This window comes from Dermacentor andersoni, chromosome 11, assembly GCF_023375885.2.
Source record: "Dermacentor andersoni chromosome 11, qqDerAnde1_hic_scaffold, whole genome shotgun sequence".
Classification (NCBI taxonomy): domain Eukaryota; kingdom Metazoa; phylum Arthropoda; class Arachnida; order Ixodida; family Ixodidae; genus Dermacentor; species Dermacentor andersoni.
This window is the reverse complement of record NC_092824.1, coordinates 125,541,588-125,554,942: the sequence shown is the minus strand read 5'-3', so window position 1 is coordinate 125,554,942 and position 13,355 is coordinate 125,541,588.

Here is a 13,355-nt window from a genome sequence, read left to right as displayed (position 1 = left end):
AGGAGCGGACTGCAGGAGCAAATGCTTACCCCGAGAGACTGCTTACCAATGCAACTGACCAGGCCCCCCCATCCAAGAAATGTAACACGTCGACCATAACCAAGTGGGGCAGCAAAACCAGATTCTGCAATCAATTATTCAGTGTAGCTTGCGCAAAGACCCAGGCTATCGAGGAAGAAGAGAAATCAATGAGACTAGGAATATGGAAAATGAGAAAGCTTGCATTCAAGAGAGAAGCCACTTTGCTCTGCAAGCATTGAAGGCCAAAAACATAAAGAAAAGTAAAATGGTGCATAGCAAATGGTGCGTAGGTTAGTGCAAGACACATGTCGATGTTGCATCAGCTATTTCAGGAGAGGAATTGTGCATGACAACACACACTAAAAGGTACTGCTACAGATATGTTATGCTACTAGACAGTGACTGGTATTAAGTATCAGCGAAGAATCGGTTGACCTTTATGTTTGGATGAGCATGAATGATCTCTAACGAGAATGGGCAATGAAAAAGTTAGCATTTATAGAAGAAAAATTACACTTGGCACAAATGGAATTGACATGGCCAGGAAGCTGATTAAGGGCAAACTGACGGAACTCTTTTGGCCAGCGACGTCCGTGCTTGATCAGAAGTTGCAGGTGCATCTGAAGACGAAGAATTTCTAGGAAGTCCTTTTTGAGTTACCTGGATGACTCAGCCAATTTGTCCGTGCTGGTGGAATGGTGGCTGAAGCTCTTTTCAGTCTTGACACAGTGCTCTGCAGACTTGATATCTCATGCAAAGTCTTCTGCATGCGCTTCTTTGTTCGTGGTGTAAAAGCCTTGCGAATTCGGCTCCAGACCCTTTCTGTTGGTGTGGATAGGAGCTCCTGTGATGACCAAGATATGCTTGGCATGGACTCTGTTGGGGCAGAACGGTGACACATGAGATACAGCACAGATTAGCCAAACTCATGTTTGTTTTCTTTTATGTTCGAATCAATTATACTGAACCATAAAAATGAACAAACATTCATATATACTGCAAACAAATGACATGTATCTCAAGACTAACAAGCCAATACAGCATATATCAGGCATATTTATTTCTGAACCACATGTTGTTTACCTTGTAGTAGCAGCCAACGTCCACACAATGGCCTTGTTGTAGCAGGCAGCAGCTTCTGTTTAGTGTGTGGAGTGTGTTGCTTTATACTGGTGCCATCCTCATTACTGCATGTCTGGAACAGAAATTTTGACTGAATCAGAAATTGAAAAAGCACAATTTTGCAATATGAAATGCAAAAAGGTGTGACATGTATATTGTAATGGTTTGCAACTACAGAACACATGCAAATGTACCCTGTCTGTTCTAGGGTGCTTAAGCAGCACGTTAAATAAATGTTGCTATTGTCCATAAATTTATGTCTGCCTAACTATACAATGCATGTAAAAAGCTTAAGTATTATTAAGGTCACAAATGAGAACATTTGTGCGTTCATTTATACACTGGAAGAGATCACACTGCTGGTTCCACAAGCAAATGCATGAAAGTCATGAAGCTATTAGAACTGATGCATTATTTTTCTGCACGAACGTGATGCACTGCTTCACTACTGCAAAAATAAATGCCCTACGGTAAACAAAACTGAACAGCAAGAACATTTGGAACCAACAAATACGAAATATGAGTGAATTATCAAGCTTGCAACTGTTTAATACAATAAATTCTGTACTTTCACGTCATTTTACCAAAGAATTATTCGTTTTTGTGGACGAAAGAAGTTGCCGGAGGGCTCGAAAAAAAGTTTTACATGTATATTGTTAAGGCTACCCAGTCACCTATCGCCACGGCTACAATAAGATGAAAAATGAGACGCGCGTTCCGATATCGCTCTTTCTTTCCCGATTGTGTGTGTATAACGACAGCCTCGCAAGTAACGGTTTATTTAGAAAACAGCAACGGAGGATCCCGACTGCCATATGTTGTGCGGCATCTAGGTCGTTAACTTGTCTCCGCCTGTAAGTTAATGAGACAAATATTATATAACGATTCAAGCAGCGGTATTAAACGACTCACCGTTATTGCAGTTGTCAGCCGCAGCAGAATCCAGCTCCCGTTTCGATGCAGACGTGTTCCGAATGGCTCACGACCGAAACCCAACTTTTGGGCTTACATGTCCGCTTGCAAACACGTCACTTCACCCTAGGTTAAATAACGCGAGACCTCGAAGCGCAATAAACTAGTTTTAGCAAAAAAGAAGCAACCAGTCTGAGTGCACGAACGAATGAATCCGTGCCACCATGCATTCGAAAATACCGGTAAAACTTTTAAATCCAGGCCAGAGGTCACGTGAAAGATCGATGATGCTGAACGCTATTTGCGTTTATAGTGACAAAGAAACAATAAACTTACTTACAAAGAGTACAATATCTAATTAGCAATGATAATTTCGCGCTCTTTTTTATGTAATAAAAATGCTTCGGTGATTGTAAGAGAAAGTTTGTAAGATAAAATTGCGCTTATTACGGCGCCTCTAGCGGAAAATATTGAAACTATTGTAAGCATCCCGAAGTGATTCTACTATGCTGGTTTTGTTAGCAGCAGCGCGCAGTCGATTTTTTCGCCTTCTGTGGCCATTTGTTGAACTTGAGAGTGTGCGCGGCCTGCTAACGCAATAGCGCTTCGCGAGTCCGATATCAGGGAAAACGCAAGCGCATGGGGACAGGGCCTGGCCGTGTCCCCTGGCGTCGTTTCGCGGGATGAGCAGAAACGCAAATGTGAATGGTCTGCACGGTACAGCCACCTGGTGGCACAGAGCTCAACCACACACAGTAGCAGTAACAAAATGTATTCTTTGCTGCTGGTGTAAATTTTTCGCAGGAGTGTAATCGTTAACACGTTGTTTTTATAAATGTTTAAAATGTTTTACACTTGGTTAGAGCAATATTAGCTCTTTATTTGGCTGGTTAAACTCTGCGCCACGGGTGGCTGCACCGTGGAGACCGATCAGGCAGCTCACGTACGTCTACGCTAAAGTTCCTTCATCAGCTTGAGTTTATGCATCCGCCGTTCCGTCGAAACGCCGAGCTAGCCTGTGGTTACCGGAATACCAGACACGTTCAGCGCTGCGACAGAATGCTCGCAACGCACGCTGCTTCGATAGCTCTCACTTGGGATCGACTACCAAGCAGCTGACGGAGAGATTGGAAAGGCTTCGCGCGCTCGCTCCTAGAGAACCGGAAGTCGATGACACGACGTGCCATCATGACGCAGAGCCAGTGAAGGCGGAGTTTAGCCCCGACCACTCGGCTAACGAGTTGAGGCGAGAATACATGACAATGGAGGAGGGTAAGTTGCAATGATCCGTAGCTCTCTTAATATGAGACGTTTCACACAAATTGTGGTGCGAATGATTAACTTTAGCTGTACCCTACGCGTCTACAAATTTGTCCGAACCGTTGCAGGGGCCCTTTAAAGGTGAAGCTTAAGCGCCCTCCAAGTTTGTTCCTTCATAATTTATTGTTTCTTATGCATTAATTTCTTTATAGCAATTCGTCTTACGTGACAGGCGAGTTTCCTCGTTGGGTAGGCACAGATATGCTCACGAAATAGAAGTTGCCTCAACATAACTCACCGATTGGAAAGTTCCCGCTCACATAAGGTTTAAAGCACGCTCTTTAGAACATTCTCACAAAGTCCTTACTTGGCGTCGAATATTTGAACAGAATCGGCTTTCTTCCGTACTCGCCTGTGCTCGTCACTCGCGTGAGAAGAGCGTGCCATAAACTCTTTCAAGCCGAAAGTTGCCCCGACCACGAAGACCCTTGTCGTTGGCTACAGATTGACGCTGATTCAACCACCATTGACCATCTTAATATACTTCGGTGTTGTACTGCTTGTCAGGTTTGCTTCCTTGGTTATTTTAACACTAAAGTGGTTTATGCCGCGGTCCACCGTCAACTTCCTGTACGGATGTGACGTCCGCGCGAACGCGTAAAGTATGCTCTCAACAGGGATGGCGCCGCCATCTAGGAGCGGTTAAAACCCCTTAAACTTCGTAAAGTAGCGACACTCTCCTCCTCCGCCTTAATTCCTCCTCGTTTCTGCTCTCTTTCACCCTCGCTCCTCGACTGTGGCACCGCCTACACTGCTCGAGCGTAGCAACGGCGCCAACATGCGCTCCTCGCCACTCCGTAGACGCTTCTCGAGCAAAAGTGGCGCTGATGCACGGCGCGAGGGCCCACGTGATGTTATTAGGCCAATAGCGACGTGGCGTCGGCCTCGGCCAGATCACGCGAGGAGGAGGCGGCATTCTTCAAAGCGTGGCACTGCTTTATGAAGTTTGAGGGGTTTTAAGAGCGGTGAAGCAGAGTACTGCATCATGACACTAACGAGTGCCGACGGTGAGCGCTTCGGTAGACTCAGCGCAGCGGAGGCTCCAAGGCGGTGTAGCCTGATGTAGGCGGTGTAGTTCTTCTGCTGAGGTAAGGACGCAGTTTCCGCACGTGGTTTGTCTTTCGCATATGATTAGCCTGTGACGCCTCGTTGCCTACGGAGCGCAGCTTCAACATGCACTAGCAGTGCTTACACGCCGCCTACTGCTTCGCTTGCGATTGCACCAACTAAGAACAACCTTGCGTTAAGCGGCACAGAAAGGCCACAACATCGAGGGCGAACCTCGCTTTGGACCGGCGAGAGACAGGCCAGCGTAAAGCAGAGCGCCTTCGGGCGTTCGCGGCGCACGCTGCGAACTCTGCCACTCGCATTCCTGAAGCTGAGCGCGTCGCCACTTAACTGGCTCCCCGAGAGACGGACCGAAATGCCGAAGCGACTCGGCAGCCGGACGCCGCTCGCCAAGCAAACCTGCAACACGGTCGCCGACCCGCAAGTAGTGCGCCGCATCGGACCGCGAGTTCCCGAACACAGCTCGTTGTGAAGACACGTTTCACTTTCGTCTTCCATCCTATGAACGAGAGATCAACAATATATTTTTGTTATGTCTGCTGCGTCAGGTTATGACGCACGCACAGTAGACTTGCTGTTGGCGGCTTCTTGCAAAATTTGCGCTGCTACAGAGCTATCTACTAGGCCCCTAGTCATGCCTCGAAAATCATAGCGCAACTTTATCGGGACGAGCGCTGTCGTTACACTGCGGGAAAACGAGCGAGTTAGTAACTTGCCTTTCTCCCAATTTAGTGTTTTGAGCTCATTCTATTACAATCGCATATCGAAGGTTATCGTCATACGACGGCGATATGGTTCCGGTGCAAAGTCTCCAGCCGTAATCACGTGAAGGATCGACCCTCACGCGGCGGCCGCCAGCCGAATGACCGTAAACGACGAGCACACGGCTTCCCGCAGCACGGTCGTCGATTCACTCTGGGCGAGTCCGGCGAGGAACGGAAGGCGCCGTACTGCGACCACCTGCATCGGTGTCCTTAAGGTGCGCCCAAAGTGCGAGCGTTCTTGCTCTCGGATTCCATCGCGAATAGAATCGGCTCTGAACAGTGACACGGGTGTGTTCGAGCGAGCATCAAAGCTCATTGCTCCAGTGCAGCACTGCGGACGTCGTCCACGCAGCGAACAGCTGGCTTTCGTGGCAAAGCCGAGTACGTGCCGAAAGCGAATGTTTGAAGGCGCAGTGGTAGAGCGGCATGTTCATATCTTGACACCACATGACGTGCGATAACCACAGCATAGGGACGAACGTGTGCAACTTGTCAGAAAAGGATAAATTGACGTAACGAGGGCAAACCTTGATCCAAAACACACAATGATCATCTCATTTAACACTACTTTGTCGCTCTTGCGAACGTACCGCCTTCATTGAAAGTGAGCAGAGGCACAGAAAGAAAAGATTACGGGCATTATTGACATTTTGCTCTTGGTTCTGGGTGCATTCAGCCCCCCGTCCTTACATATACTTGCTTGTTCGAGTACGAGCATGTCCCTGCCTTTCAAAGGGGAGCTCCACGACGGGATATGTTTATCAGCTCACCTCCACTCGCCTTGCGCACGCCGGATAGGAACGGGCACAGGGACGCATTTCGAGAGGCTATTCGAGTCACGTCCCATTGCGGCGGCCAGCACAGCGGTCCGCTGACCATTGTGTGTGGCCTGCACCACCTCTCCCTCCACGGGAGACGTGATCTTGTTTAAGGCGCGCCCGCCACGCGGTATTTATGAAGCCGCTGGCGACGACGTGCGGGGTCGCGGAGCCGCGAGCCTTCTCTCCCGAGTCTCGGCAGCCCTGCTTTGGACCGAGTGCGACTGCATCGGCAAATACCTTCGCGGCCCAGCTTGAGCGTCCTCGCCCCGTCCTTCGCGAGCTGGCTGTTACGAAGAGGATGCGCATTTAAGTCGCCACAAGATCAACACAGCTGCTGCGGAATTGTTTTCGCAGCGATCTTGTGGCGATTTAAATGTGAACGTGCGTATGCGTGCCTTGCGCGCGATAGAAGATGGTGCCCCGCCTTCTTCCCTTGCTCGCGCGAGATCGAACCACTCTCGTCGGCTCACTCTCGCACGTTTTCACTCGCATGGATAGCATACGGTGCGCGGACACGATGTTACCGCACTTGGAATTTATACGGAACACCACGGCGACGCCGACGACGGAAATGTGCCTGCAGTGTTCATATAATTACTAGCCCAATAAAAAACAACTAGAAGTTCGTAAAGATAGTGGATACACGCAAAGTGCCTCGAGCGGCCAGTCGCGTGGCAATTTTGGGCGTCTTGGTGGGCTTCTTTCACGCTCAGAAAAACTTTTATATAGCACGTATTGAGCAACAGAAATCTGTATCGGTAGTTTTTCATATTGTTGTACCATTTTCTCATTGAGACTTTTCATCTAAATATAAAATTCGAAAAGTTGTATAATTAAGCCTAATTATGTAATCAGGTGGAATGTGAAAAATAATTTGAGTATCTCCAAGCGACGGCAAACAACATTGCCATAGTTCGGTCCAGCTACGTGGCATATGCATATATTTAAATATTGGTGCATGATAGTTGGGACAACCTGTATAATATCCGGACCGGGGTTGTTGTAAGGACCGGGGTTGTTGGAGAAGTATGGGAGAGGCCTTTGCCCTGCAGTGAGCGTAACCAGGCTGATGATGATGATGATGTATAATATCCGGCCTGTCTATTTTCGCTGCAAATAAAATAATTCCGTCGTATAACATGTATAACATAATTCCGTCGTATAACTAATATTTATACCTTGAAAACCCCACTTCATATCGCACACACATGGTTCATGAGCCAATCACATCAAGAGTGCTTCGTTTTATGCAAATGTCCACTGGAGTGGAATCTGCCTGTTATTTAAATTGTTGCGATAGATCGTTACCACGAACAGCCTTCTGCCCCCCCCCCCCTCTCCTTTGGCACAACTTGCTCTTGGCCAAGGGTAAGTGCCATGGGAATGCCTGGCCATCAGCACTTTGCATCAAGTGCCGACAAGATGTGACTACCGCTGAGCGGACGCAGGAAAAAGCGACGCCATTATTGACAAGCTTAGAATATATGTTTATAGCTGAGCGGGTTAACGGGACATCGGCACGAGCGGAGACGGCAACGAAGCGCCGCACGAAAGGAAGAGCTCGGTCGAGGATGGACGGATGCTATGAGCCTCCCCTTTGAAACGGGGTGGTGGGTTACGCCACGAACCTATTGTTTTTATTTTGGCTAATGTCCTATCTATATTTTTTGAGAAAACACACAAACACAAATAATTCCCAGCGTCATCAACTATTACTGGGAACTCTGTTTTTGTACGCTTCCGTTGTTTGTGGTCTCCACTTGTATGCCACGAAAAATCCAATCGCCTCTTACTAATCTCTATTGCGGGCATGGTTACTTTTCCCCTGCTATCCCTGAACCCAATCATGTTTGCGTGAAGGCTTTTTCCTATAAGGAGCAACCCCCCACCCCTCCACGTTTATGAGGTCAATTGAGGAAAAAAAAAACTTTATAAATAACCAGGTAGGTAGAGTACATCGTATTCGTATATGTACCAGGTTTCGGTAAGCATGATTACTTCAAACGCAAATGTAAAAGCTGAAAGGAATTCTGTTATATCGTCATGCTTTTTTCTGGAGGACTGTGCGTTGCAGTGGAAGAAACTTATGTGTCGGCCACTATCTGAGTAGGTGACATCCTCCTGCCTGATCATAGCAGATGTAAAGATAACACGGTATTGCCACATCCAATACGCGGCACGCAGAAGGAGACGAAGATCTCGCGCATTGCTGGGGAGAAGACGAGCCTGTGGCATGTGGCGTGTTTCGCGTCCAAGCCTTGGGGTGGCGCCACCATCGAAACGACGACAACGCACCGCCGGCGGCGGTAATCGAAACGCCAGCTAAGCCTTTATTATGTAAACTTTATTTGCAACGCATCAAACCAGCACGCACAGAAAAACATTTCTATCTGAAATTATAAACTTTTCGAAGCAAATTCAGCTTAAACGCTTAAAATGTTCATAACGTGACTTCTCGAATGGTTAACTGCAAGAGAGAGAGAGCAGGCATTCTGGACCAGAAGACGAACAGTCGCGACAGAATTCGCCGTTGTGAAAGCTATGTGTTTCTGCTGAAACAGGAGGCACTCGTTCAAATCAAGGTGCAGTTTATGAATATTGTGAACGAAGCGGCGTGACATCTTCACCTACATAATTGGAGGAACTTTAGCAACATACCAGCGTGGGACGGCTTTATGTGGTCGGATGTATTTCTTCACTCAGCAGCGGACAGCTTGTGCTCACCAGAAATGTGTGGCGAGACTGTAGGTAGTATCTTTTTGCACATAAGCAACTATGCATGTTATGCACCAGTATATCTTCTGAAACGCTATCGACGTGCTTTTTATTTCATGTAAACAGCGATGATGTTCTAAGAAAGCTGTTTATTGGCAGCAAGTTAGTGTGATTAGCGTCGTGATTTCTCTCGGCCTATGCAGCAGTGCCAACCTTGAAAGGTAAATGTACAAGCTAATTCTAAGTCCTAACTAAGAATATATATATATATATATATATATATATATATATTCCTCACAAGCGTCATTGCGCTTTCGATACATAGGTAACTTTCTAAGCAACTAGAAATTATTGAGACGTCGCCTTTCATTTTTAAATTTAGCTTGAAAGGCAATAATCAAAACATTATCTATTATTAGTAAGTAAACATTTTTCTGGTATCAGTGCAACTATATACCGTTAGAATCCAGGCGGCGCTAGCGTCGCCTGCAAAAATCGGCCCCATTGGCCTTATGGGAATGTCACGGGCTTGACGAGGTTCCTGCGCGATCGTTTTTCAGTTTGCCTGCAATTAAACGTGAAACGAGCTTGTCTCGTGACTGTCTCAGAAGCTGGTGTTCGGATCGCAACAGTGGGCTATCGGGGTTTTGGCTAAGTGTCGGGCGCATTTAGTCCAGTTTTGTAGATACCAAGCAGGGTTTTAAGATAAACTTATATTCCCTGATACGGAGATAGTGCCACAAATGTCGAAAAATTCTCCAGGGGATGGCACGGGGCGATCTCCGACTTGGTCGGCCTCCCTACCACGTGATCAAATGCCTCTTGGAGTTTTCTTTCGTAGTGGGGTGAGCAGCATTCCTGTGGCGCTGGTGCCTTTGCATGGAGGAGTCATCCGGCTCAACAACCCGAAGGCAGTGCAGGTGGAACTTCAGGCGGCAACGCATCACTACTTGCACGTCACTGATGTACGACAGTTTGACAGAGGTGGGATTGTTTGCCGTTCGCCAGACCAGGCGTGTGTGTACGACTTACTTAAGTGTCATCATTTGGATCGACGCAAGTGAGTGCCTTCATTCCCCCGCATCTTGCCTGCACCAAAGGCATAGTTCGTGGTGTAGACTCCTCTTTAAGCCCGACAGAGACCCTAGAAAAGCTCTCCGCGGCTGGGGTAATTGCTGTTTACCGGTGCAACAGAATGGTGGACAATACACGTGTCCCTACTGAGTCAGTAATTGCCACGTTTGCAGGTACATCTTGCCCCACTGAGATAAAAGTCTGGCCTCTAATATTCAGAGTGGACCCCCTTGCCTCGCGTCCATTACAATGTCGCCATTGTTGGCGCCATGGTCACAGCATCGGTGGCTGCAAATCCAGCCTTCGTTGTTGCGTCTGCTTCGGGAGCCATTCCGCGAGTGATTGCTCGGCCGAGTCGAACTCTTGCTGCCTCTGCGGTGGAGCCCACAAAGCTGATTGCTCAAACTGCCCTGCTAGAACTCAAGAAGTCCAAATAATGGAAATTATGGACAAAAGGCGCTGCTCACGCCAAGAGGCAATTCCGGCGGTAAAGGAAAGAGTCCATGGTTATGCGAGTGTGACAGCACGACACCAAGCTGTCGTTGATGGAAGCCTGTCAGAGGTAATTGCACAAGCTATTGAAAAGCCTATGGCTAAAATTATGGAGCGCATAGTAGAAAGCGTCACGGAATGCTTTAATGGACTGGTATCCTCAAAGTTAGAAAAATTATTACCGAGTGCTACTGCCCTGCCATCATGCTCTGACATGAATGCTTGTTTAGGCCTCTCTCAGGAAAATGGGGCAATTGCGTCCAGAACCCATATAGAGCAAGTCAGGCCTGTTCCAGGTTCCTCAAACAAGGCAACTAATAGCCCAGACAACTCTGATTATCAAGATACCTCAAACATGGAAATTGACGTGAGAGCACAGAAAAGGAGGTGTTCTCCCCTTCAGACTACCACTTCACACTCAGTAAATCCAAGAAAATCCTCCCTGAAGTCAACCCGAAAGGTAATATATTGGAGGAGGCTGTGGCCTCTGCGGTGCTCTCATCACTGGAAGGTAGATGAGGGTGCTGCAGTGGAACTGCAGATCAGTATTCGCTGCTTCAGCTGATTTAAACGTTCTATCTTCTCAAATTTCTCCAGATGTAATTTTACTGCAAGAAACCTGGTTATCCCCTGAAAAACAATTTTCTCTGCGCAATTTTACGTCCTTTCGCCTAGATCGCCCGTCTAGAGATGGGGAAGCACGTTTTACCACAGGGCAAATATATCATTCCAGCTGAAGTCTCCAGAATGTGAAATTCTAGCAGTAGAAATTATTCTCCCTGTCAGTAGGCCTTTCTCGTTGCTCAATTTATACTTTCCCTCGGGTGTGCAGGATACACACCCACTAGACTCGGTTATGGCAAAATGCGCTAAAGATATAGTTTTGGCAGGTGACTTCAACTCTCATCATATATCATGGGGATCCAGGACAGACCTGTGCGGGAAGCATCTATGGGATTGGGCAATAACAAATAACTTTTCGTGTCAAAATTCGGGATCAGTTACATTTCTTCGCGGACAGTTTAGATCTGTGCTGGATCTTACATTTTCGGGTCCAGGTCTTCCCACATCCGCATGGGAAACGGTGAATTTCGGCACAACCAGCGATCATTTTCCTGTTGTGTTTGAAGTGGTAGGTCCGCAGTCCACCGTAGAGGTTCTAATCTACTCTTTTGTGGATTACCGTACATTTAAAAAATGCTTGCAGATCACTTTCAACTCAATTGAAAATTCTGCATTGAAAGCTGAGGATATTTGCTCAATCATTGATACTTCGCGCAAAAGATCAGAGTTCCAGTTAAAGGCACGCAAAAACACTGCTTCTACAAATTGGTGGAATGAGGATTGCTCGCTAGACTACAAGCGACGTAAAGCTGCATGGAAACAATTCATGCATAACCAGTCTCCGAAAAACTGGAGCAACTATAAATTTATTGCTGGAACATTTAATATAACGTTGTCTTAGGCAATAGACGATTACAATGTCCGACATTTCGAATTCCTTCCAAAAGCAAATAATAAGCATTCATTATTTCGGTTTTTAAGATCCCAAAAAATGATTCCACGCCCCTTGAACTGGGAATCGGTAGTTTTAACCATCAGTGAAAAAGCTGAGTTTCTAGATGTAATTGCGAGAGGGGTAGAGACCCGATTCGCTACCTCTCTTCCCTTCTCTCCTCAGGGAGAGGGCACATCAGAAGATTTCGAAGAGTTTTCTATGGCAGAATTGTCCCAAGCCGTTTCCTGTTTACCAGCTGCAGCCCAAGGTCCCGATGTACTCACTACCAAGATGATTAACCTTCTCTTTGAAGTCGCTCCTAACGGCTTGTTAGATGCCATAAATTACTCAGTACAATATGCATGGGTCCCTTCTGTGTGGAGAATTGCGAAGGTGGTTCCTCTGCTGAAAGACCAAACCAAAGGGTATGTCCTAGACAATATTCGGCCTATTTCTCCAACATCAAATTTTGTAAAATTAATAGAAAGATTATTAAACGCACGTACGGTTAAGTTTGTGACCACAAGAGATTTACTAAACCCCTGCCAAATTGGATTTAGACCAGGGATGTCGATTAGGTGCGCACATATTGACCTAGAAAGCCGAATTCAGTTGGCTCGTTATCAAAAACAGTATGCAGCCCTAGTTACATTAGACGTTTCTAAAGCATACGATAGTGTGGAATACCCTTTATTAATAAAGAGGATGCAGGATATTGGATTTCCTGACTACTTCGTGACGTGGACTGCAGAGTTCTTGCAGGGCAGGGAGTTTTACTGGGCACAAAGTGGAATTTCATCGGGAAAATTCAGACAAACGCGCGGAGTTCCTCAAGGCGCAGTTTTGTCCCCGCTGTTGTTTAACGTCCTACTCAGCTCCATTTCTTATCATCAGAATGTAAGCACGTACGTTTACGCTGATGATATAGTGTTTTTTGCTTCAGCAAGTGATATTCAGTCACTGTACGAATGCTTACAGGAATACTTATGCGAGCTAGAAGCATGGCTGGACAGTATTCGCTCGTTCCTTAATGTAAATAAGAGTGCCGTTCTTGCCTTTTCCCTACAAGACCCAGTTACTATGTCCCTTTCATACCGCCATTAGACTATCCCACAAGTGGAAAAAGTCAAGTACCTTGCAATTATTTATGAAGGAAATCTTAATTGGCGTCAGCATATTGAACATATAACTTCAGAAGCTTCTCGTGCAGTGGGCATATTAAGAAGGATAAGCAATAATCGATGGGGCATTCGCAGAGACACACTCATAATGGTTTACCGCATGTATGTATATCCGACCTATACTAGAGTTCAGCTGTGTGTTATTCTCCGGCGCCGCGGCTTAAGGCTACGCCCGCTAGTTTTGTTGGAACGGGATGTGCTTCGCTTATGTCTGGGGCTACCAAAGTTTGTAGCCAACGCTGTGCTCTACAAGGAATCACGATTACCTTCCCTTGAAATTAGATTTAAAATACTCACCGTTCGAACATTCATAAGGGTCTATGAATCCCCACTAAGAAGGTCCCAGTCCATCTTCATCAAACAACTA